The 8,410-nt window shown below is 45.3% G+C and overlaps 4 non-coding genes across 4 annotated transcripts; all 4 read right to left on the bottom strand.

Annotated features, from left to right (window-relative positions):
* Positions 1–1,476: 1,476 nt before the first annotated feature.
* Positions 1,477–1,640, bottom strand: LOC144723561 (U1 spliceosomal RNA). The gene has a single exon (XR_013586221.1). It is a non-coding gene; the product is annotated as a U1 spliceosomal RNA (small nuclear RNA).
* A 1,770-nt stretch (positions 1,641–3,410) lies between these two features.
* LOC144723555 (U1 spliceosomal RNA) lies at positions 3,411–3,574 on the bottom strand. Its single transcript, XR_013586220.1, has one exon. It is a non-coding gene; the product is annotated as a U1 spliceosomal RNA (small nuclear RNA).
* A 1,776-nt stretch (positions 3,575–5,350) lies between these two features.
* LOC144723550 (U1 spliceosomal RNA) lies at positions 5,351–5,514 on the bottom strand. The gene has a single exon (XR_013586219.1). It is a non-coding gene; the product is annotated as a U1 spliceosomal RNA (small nuclear RNA).
* A 1,776-nt stretch (positions 5,515–7,290) lies between these two features.
* LOC144723546 (U1 spliceosomal RNA) lies at positions 7,291–7,454 on the bottom strand. Its single transcript, XR_013586218.1, has one exon. It is a non-coding gene; the product is annotated as a U1 spliceosomal RNA (small nuclear RNA).
* Positions 7,455–8,410: the final 956 nt, after the last annotated feature.

The following is an 8,410-nucleotide window of genomic DNA, read 5'->3' as shown; positions in this document are numbered from 1 at the left end:
TATGGCATTCCTGAAGAAAATACACGTCCCTCTGGGAGGATGAGTGGACATTGCAGCGTCATGTCTCGCCTGCTGTCGCCCCAGATCCCCTCTCACATGCAAAGATGCCACAGCTCACCTAATTTGCCTGCTTATACTGGTAGGAACCTCCTGGTTCCACCAGCCCACAGGGGATTATTGTGTCCGTCCGTCCGTCGTGCATTCAAAAATGGGAGGGGTGGGGCTGGGTGGAGAGGGGCTGGGTGGGGAGGGAGGGGCTGGGTGGGGAGGGGGGGGGCTGGGTGGGTGGGGAGGGTGGGGCTGGGTGGAGAGGAGAGGGTGGGGAGGTGACTGGGTGGGGAGGGTGGGGAGGTGACTGGGTGGGGAGGTGCTGGGTGGGGAGGGTGGGGAGGGGCTTGGTGGGGGGTGGGGCTGGGCGGAGAGGGGCTGGTCACCCCGTGGTTCCCTTATAAAACTCAACGTTTAACCTACTCACGCCGGCTTGTGCCCGCCCTCACAGTCGGGCATATTTGCGGAATACACCACGCCGCCGTTGACCCTGGCCATTGACCGAGCAACCCAACGTTCCTACCAGCTCCCTCCGCAGGAATGTGTTACTTTTTTTTTTAATCTGGCATATCCCTAACCAACAATGAGTAAGCGTCTACGCTCCATCACTGAGGGTCAAAGTAAAATACTGAAAGGTCTTATTTGAGAGGGAACATCCTCTTGAAATGTGTCAATTGAGACATCATTTAGTGACAACTCTTTATTGGTTCTGAGCCAGCCTAACAGCCATCTCATCCAGATTTCTTTGCCCTCGATTATTCTGCTTCCTTACCCTCAACTTGCTCTGCCCAGTTATACGCGTCCAGCTGTCCCCTATGTACGTCCGTCCTCAGCCTTCCGTTCGTGCCTCTTACGTTCTGGCCGCAGGTGCTTCCCGGCACTGTCATGTCGAAGGGCCTCGTCGGTGACTGTCACAATCCCCCCCCCCCTTTCCGAGCTCTCTCCGAGCTTACATTTCCAAGCAAATGTCTTACATTGGCACGATAATCTCTCACAATACATTGGCCACCCCAACAGCTTCGTTTGTCAAGATTTGGCTGATTTAACATCTACATGCAAATTTCATCTCTAGCCCCGCCCACTGACCCTTGGGCTACACCCCTCTCAAACTTTTGCCTTAGCAGCTCCCCCGCTATATTTTTGACCTGATGTGTTGCAATCGAAACGTCGTGATAACACGTTCCTTCGGAGTGGGCAGGTAGGAACTTGGTTGGAAAGCGCATTCGTGCGATCCGTGTCACGCGGTGCAAGCTGCGTGGGGCGGCGGCGTCACGTGGTGCTGAGCCCGCCCGAAGCGCTCTATGAAATACGACAGACAAATAATCCCTGGTGCGCAGTGTGGGAACTGTTGTTCCTTACCTGTATTATTTAGTCTATCGACATGATTTTGCCTAAAGACCCAAAGTAATCTAATTTTCGTTTAACTTTCGGGGGATAGCGCGAACGCAGTCCCCCAGTACCACAAATTATACAGTCGAGTTTCCCGCATTTGGGGAAATCGCAGGGGTCAACCCACCCGCAGTGCAATGGATGAGCCTCGCCCTGGGAGGACCACCTAAGTGATCATGGTGCCTCCCCTGTCAGGTAAGTATGAGTTGGGATGCTCCCGCTATCCCTATATGAAGCAAAGTCTGCTACATTTAGGCTATGGGCCCTCGTAAGTTTTTAAGTAGTTATAATTGAAAATGTTCAATTATTAAACACCGTCATTTTACAATGAGAATGCTATTCAAATATGTTAATCAAACATACACTAGTCTGAAAAGGTAACATTTATGTTAGCTGAAAGCAGTTTACAAAATACATGAATGCATTCTGGGTAATGTTTGTGCAAGTAAAGTTGCCATTTTAGAGGTTTTACATTCGGTTACCGAAGTAATTATTTTCAGACAAGCAGGGTGACCAGCAGTGCCTCGCGATTGTTGGACTGTGTGCAGAAAGAACCACGCAGGAGTATAGAAATCCCCCGCAATTTCACAAAAAATTTCGTTAAGCGAACTCTGAGTAGTTATCGACATTTTGTCAGTCCAAATTGGGGACGTGCCTCGTGCTTTACCGTGCACGTGGTGTTCTGGGTCCAATCCCTGAGCACCATTGCCTTCTCTTAAGTAATAACAAAAACACACATCTGGCGAACCGGTAGCAACTAGCAGTGTGCACAATTATACTCTGCTTTTTTCGGTAAAGTCACGGAGGTAAAAAATTAAATAAAATAAAACAACTAAATTAAATCACGACGTTTCGGGCGTAACACAAGCGTCCACAATTAGGCGGTTGCGCTTTTGCTACGTTGTCCCCACCTGAAGAAGGACGCTTGTGTTGCGCCCGAAACGTCGTGATTGAATTTAGTTGTTTTCATGTATTTTATTTTTTACCTACGTGACTTTACCGAAAAAAACAAAGAATATGAATCTTTGCAGTCACGAAAGCTTCAATTATACGCGTGATTCACCACAGGCGAGACACCGGCTGCATTTGTAAGATTCGTTATTGTCCGTGTCGGGTGGTGGAGGGTTTCGACACATTTATAAATAACGCGATCTGACCCAAAAACCTATATTATGAATAATATTGGTCGCGAAAGCCTCCTCCGTGTTAAGCGTTACGTCTCGCCTGCTGTCGCCCCAGATCCCCTCTCACATGCAAAGATGCCACAGCTCACCTAATTTGCCTGCTTATTGTTTTTTTTGCATCTGGCATATCCCTAACCAACAATGAGTAAGCGTTTACGCTCCATCAGGTCTAGAAACCTATTGGCAATGAAGGTCAAAGGAAAATACTGAAAGGTCTTATTTGAGAGGAAACATCCTCTTGAAATGTATCAATTGAGACGTCATTTAGTGACAGCTCTTTATTGGTTGTGAGCCCTCTGATCCAGATGTATTTGCCCTCGATTATTCTGCTTCCTTACCCTCAACTTGGTCTGCCCAGTTATAAGCGTCCAGCTGTCCCCTATTTACGTCCGTTCTCATCCTTCTGTGCGTGCCTCTGACGTTCTGGCCGCAGGTGCTTCCCGGCACTGTCATGTCGAAGGCCTCCCTCGGTGACTGTCGCAAACCCTTTCCGAGCTCTCTCCGAGCTTACATTTCCAAGCCAAATGTTTGACATTGACACGATAATCTCTCACAATACAATGGGCCACCACAACAGCTTCGTTTGTCAGGATTTAGCTGATTTAACATCTACATGCAAATTTAATCTCGAGCCTACACCCCCCTCTCAAACATTTATAACTTTCTGCCTTCGCAGCGCTTTACCCGCTTGTGTTGCAATCGAAACGTCGTGATATTGTTTTTAATTATTTTATCGACGTGGCTTTGCCTAAAGACCCAAAGAATAAAATCTTATTTTTGATTAACTTTCGGGGGATAGCGCGAACGCAGTCCCCCAGTACCACAAATTATACAGTCGAGTTTCCCGCATTTGGGGAAATCGCAGGGGTCAACCCACCCGCAGTGCAATGGATGAGCCTCGCCCTGGGAGGACCACCTAAGTGATCATGGTGCCTCCCCTGTCAGGTAAGTATGAGTTGGGATGCTCCCGCTATCCCTATATGAAGCAAAGTCCGCTACATTTACGCTATGGGCCCTCGTAAGTTTTTAAGTAGTTATAATTGAAAATGTTCAATTATTAAACACCGTCATTTTACAATGAGAATGCTATTCAAATATGTTAATCAAACATACACTAGTCTGAAAAGGTAACATTTATGTTAGCTGAAAGCAGTTTACAAAATACATGAATGCATTCTGGGTAATGTTTGTGCAAGTAAAGTTGCCATTTTAGAGGTTTTACATTCGGTTACCGAAGTAATTATTTTCAGACAAGCAGGGTGACCAGCAGAGGGCAGTGCCTCGCGATTGTTGGACTGTGTGCAGAAAGAACCACGCAGGAGTATAGAAATCCCCCGCAATTTCACAAAAAATTTCGTTAAGCGAACTCTGAGTAGTTATCGACATTTTGTCAGTCCAAATTGGGGACGTGCCTCGTGCTTTACCGTGCACGTGGTGTTCTGGGTCCAATCCCTGAGCACCATTGCCTTCTCTTAAGTAATAACAAAAACACACATCTGGCGAACCGGTAGCAACTAGCAGTGTGCACAATTATACTCTGCTTTTTTCGGTAAAGTCACGGAGGTAAAAAATTAAATAAAATAAAACAACTAAATTAAATCACGACGTTTCGGGCGTAACACAAGCGTCCACAATTAGGCGGTTGCGCTTTTGCTACGTTGTCCCCACCTGAAGAAGGACGCTTGTGTTGCGCCCGAAACGTCGTGATTGAATTTAGTTGTTTTCATGTATTTTATTTTTTACCTACGTGACTTTACCGAAAAAACCAAAGAATATGAATCTTTGCAGTCACGAAAGCTTCAATTATACGCGTGATTCACCACAGGCGAGACACCGGCTGCATTTGTAAGATTCGTTATTGTCCGTGTCGGGTGGTGGAGGGTTTCGACACATTTATAAATAACGCGATCTGACCCAAAAACCTATATTATGAATAATATTGGTCGCGAAAGCCTCCTCCGTGTTAAGCGTTACGTCTCGCCTGCTGTCGCCCCAGATCCCCTCTCACATGCAAAGATGCCACAGCTCACCTAATTTGCCTGCTTATTGTTTTTTTTGCATCTGGCATATCCCTAACCAACAATGAGTAAGCGTTTACGCTCCATCAGGTCTAAAAACCTATTGGCAATGAAGGTCAAAGGAAAATACTGAAAGGTCTTATTTGAGAGGAAACATCCTCTTGAAATGTATCAATTGAGACGTCATTTAGTGACAGCTCTTTATTGGTTGTGAGCCCTCTGATCCAGATGTATTTGCCCTCGATTATTCTGCTTCCTTACCCTCAACTTGGTCTGCCCAGTTATAAGCGTCCAGCTGTCCCCTATTTACGTCCGTTCTCATCCTTCTGTGCGTGCCTCTGACGTTCTGGCCGCAGGTGCTTCCCGGCACTGTCATGTCGAAGGCCTCCCTCGGTGACTGTCGCAAACCCTTTCCGAGCTCTCTCCGAGCTTACATTTCCAAGCCAAATGTTTGACATTGACACGATAATCTCTCACAATACAATGGCCACCACAACAGCTTCGTTTGTCAGGATTTAGCTGATTTAACATCTACATGCAAATTTAATCTCGAGCCTACACCCCCCTCTCAAACATTTATAACTTTCTGCCTTCGCAGCGCTTTACCCGCTTGTGTTGCAATCGAAACGTCGTGATATTGTTTTTAATTATTTTATCGACGTGGCTTTGCCTAAAGACCCAAAGAATAAAATCTTATTTTTGATTAACTTTCGGGGGATAGCGCGAACGCAGTCCCCCAGTACCACAAATTATACAGTCGAGTTTCCCGCATTTGGGGAAATCGCAGGGGTCAACCCACCCGCAGTGCAATGGATGAGCCTCGCCCTGGGAGGACCACCTAAGTGATCATGGTGCCTCCCCTGTCAGGTAAGTATGAGTTGGGATGCTCCCGCTATCCCTATATGAAGCAAAGTCCGCTACATTTACGCTATGGGCCCTCGTAAGTTTTTAAGTAGTTATAATTGAAAATGTTCAATTATTAAACACCGTCATTTTACAATGAGAATGCTATTCAAATATGTTAATCAAACATACACTAGTCTGAAAAGGTAACATTTATGTTAGCTGAAAGCAGTTTACAAAATACATGAATGCATTCTGGGTAATGTTTGTGCAAGTAAAGTTGCCATTTTAGAGGTTTTACATTCGGTTACCGAAGTAATTATTTTCAGACAAGCAGGGTGACCAGCAGAGGGCAGTGCCTCGCGATTGTTGGACTGTGTGCAGAAAGAACCACGCAGGAGTATAGAAATCCCCCGCAATTTCACAAAAAATTTCGTTAAGCGAACTCTGAGTAGTTATCGACATTTTGTCAGTCCAAATTGGGGACGTGCCTCGTGCTTTACCGTGCACGTGGTGTTCTGGGTCCAATCCCTGAGCACCATTGCCTTCTCTTAAGTAATAACAAAAACACACATCTGGCGAAACGGTAGCAACTAGCAGTGTGCACAATTATACTCTGCTTTTTTCGGTAAAGTCACGGAGGTAAAAAATTAAATAAAATAAAACAACTAAATTAAATCACGACGTTTCGGGCGTAACACAAGCGTCCACAATTAGGCGGTTGCGCTTTTGCTACGTTGTCCCCACCTGAAGAAGGACGCTTGTGTTGCGCCCGAAACGTCGTGATTGAATTTAGTTGTTTTCATGTATTTTATTTTTTACCTACGTGACTTTACCGAAAAAACCAAAGAATATGAATCTTTGCAGTCACGAAAGCTTCAATTATACGCGTGATTCACCACAGGCGAGACACCGGCTGCATTTGTAAGATTCGTTATTGTCCGTGTCGGGTGGTGGAGGGTTTCGACACATTTATAAATAACGCGATCTGACCCAAAAACCTATATTATGAATAATATTGGTCGCGAAAGCCTCCTCCGTGTTAAGCGTTACGTCTCGCCTGCTGTCGCCCCAGATCCCCTCTCACATGCAAAGATGCCACAGCTCACCTAATTTGCCTGCTTATTGTTTTTTTTGCATCTGGCATATCCCTAACCAACAATGAGTAAGCGTTTACGCTCCATCAGGTCTAGAAACCTATTGGCAATGAAGGTCAAAGGAAAATACTGAAAGGTCTTATTTGAGAGGAAACATCCTCTTGAAATGTATCAATTGAGACGTCATTTAGTGACAGCTCTTTATTGGTTGTGAGCCCTCTGATCCAGATGTATTTGCCCTCGATTATTCTGCTTCCTTACCCTCAACTTGGTCTGCCCAGTTATAAGCGTCCAGCTGTCCCCTATTTACGTCCGTTCTCATCCTTCTGTGCGTGCCTCTGACGTTCTGGCCGCAGGTGCTTCCCGGCACTGTCATGTCGAAGGCCTCCCTCGGTGACTGTCGCAAACCCTTTCCGAGCTCTCTCCGAGCTTACATTTTCAAGCCAAATGTTTGACATTGACACGATAATCTCTCACAATACAATGGCCACCACAACAGCTTCGTTTGTCAGGATTTAGCTGATTTAACATCTACATGCAAATTTAATCTCGAGCCTACACCCCCCTCTCAAACATTTATAACTTTCTGCCTTCGCAGCGCTTTACCCGCTTGTGTTGCAATCGAAACGTCGTGATATTGTTTTTAATTATTTTATCGACGTGGCTTTGCCTAAAGACCCAAAGAATAAAATCTTATTTTTGATTAACTTTCGGGGGATAGCGCGAACGCAGTCCCCCAGTACCACAAATTATACAGTCGAGTTTCCCGCATTTGGGGAAATCGCAGGGGTCAACCCACCCGCAGTGCAATGGATGAGCCTCGCCCTGGGAGGACCACCTAAGTGATCATGGTGCCTCCCCTGTCAGGTAAGTATGAGTTGGGATGCTCCCGCTATCCCTATATGAAGCAAAGTCCGCTACATTTACGCTATGGGCCCTCGTAAGTTTTTAAGTAGTTATAATTGAAAATGTTCAATTATTAAACACCGTCATTTTACAATGAGAACGTTATTCAAATATGTTAATCAAACATACACTAGTCTGAAAAGGTAACATTTATGTTAGCTGAAAGCAGTTTACAAAATACATGAATGCATTCTGGGTAATGTTTGTGCAAGTAAAGTTGCCATTTTAGAGGTTTTACATTTGGTTTCCGAAGTAATTATTTTCAGACAAGCAGGGTGACCAGCAGAGGGCAGTGCCTCGCGATTGTTGGACTGTGTGCAGAAAGAACCACGCAGGAGTATAGAAATCCCCCGCAATTTCACAAAAAATTTCGTTAAGCGAACTCTGAGTAGTTATCGACATTTTGTCAGTCCAAATTGGGGACGTGCCTCGTGCTTTACCGTGCACGTGGTGTTCTGGGTCCAATCCCTGAGCACCATTGCCTTCTCTTAAGTAATAACAAAAACACACATCTGGCGAAACGGTAGCAACTAGCAGTGTGCACAATTATACTCTGCTTTTTTCGGTAAAGTCACGGAGGTAAAAAATTAAATAAAATAAAACAACTAAATTAAATCACGACGTTTCGGGCGTAACACAAGCGTCCACAATTAAGTGGTTGCGCTTTTGTTACGTTGTCCCCACCTGAAAAAGGACGCTTGTGTTGCGCCCGAAACGTCGTGATTGAATTTAGTTGTTTTCATGTATTTTATTTTTTACCTACGTGACTTTACCGAAAAAACCAAAGAATATGAATCTTTGCAGTCACGAAAGCTTCAATTATACGCGTGATTCACCACTGGCGTGACACCGGCTGCATTTGTAAGATTCGTTATCGGCAATGATGAATCTGTTCCCAATGAAAGCATTTTCAAGTTGCCACCAT

Source organism: Lampetra planeri, chromosome 1, assembly GCF_965212315.1.
Source record: "Lampetra planeri chromosome 1, kcLamPlan1.2.h2, whole genome shotgun sequence".
Taxonomy (NCBI): Eukaryota; Metazoa; Chordata; class Hyperoartia; order Petromyzontiformes; family Petromyzontidae; genus Lampetra; species Lampetra planeri.
Note: the sequence above shows the minus strand (reverse complement) of the source record. Positions and strands in the feature narration are given on the sequence as shown.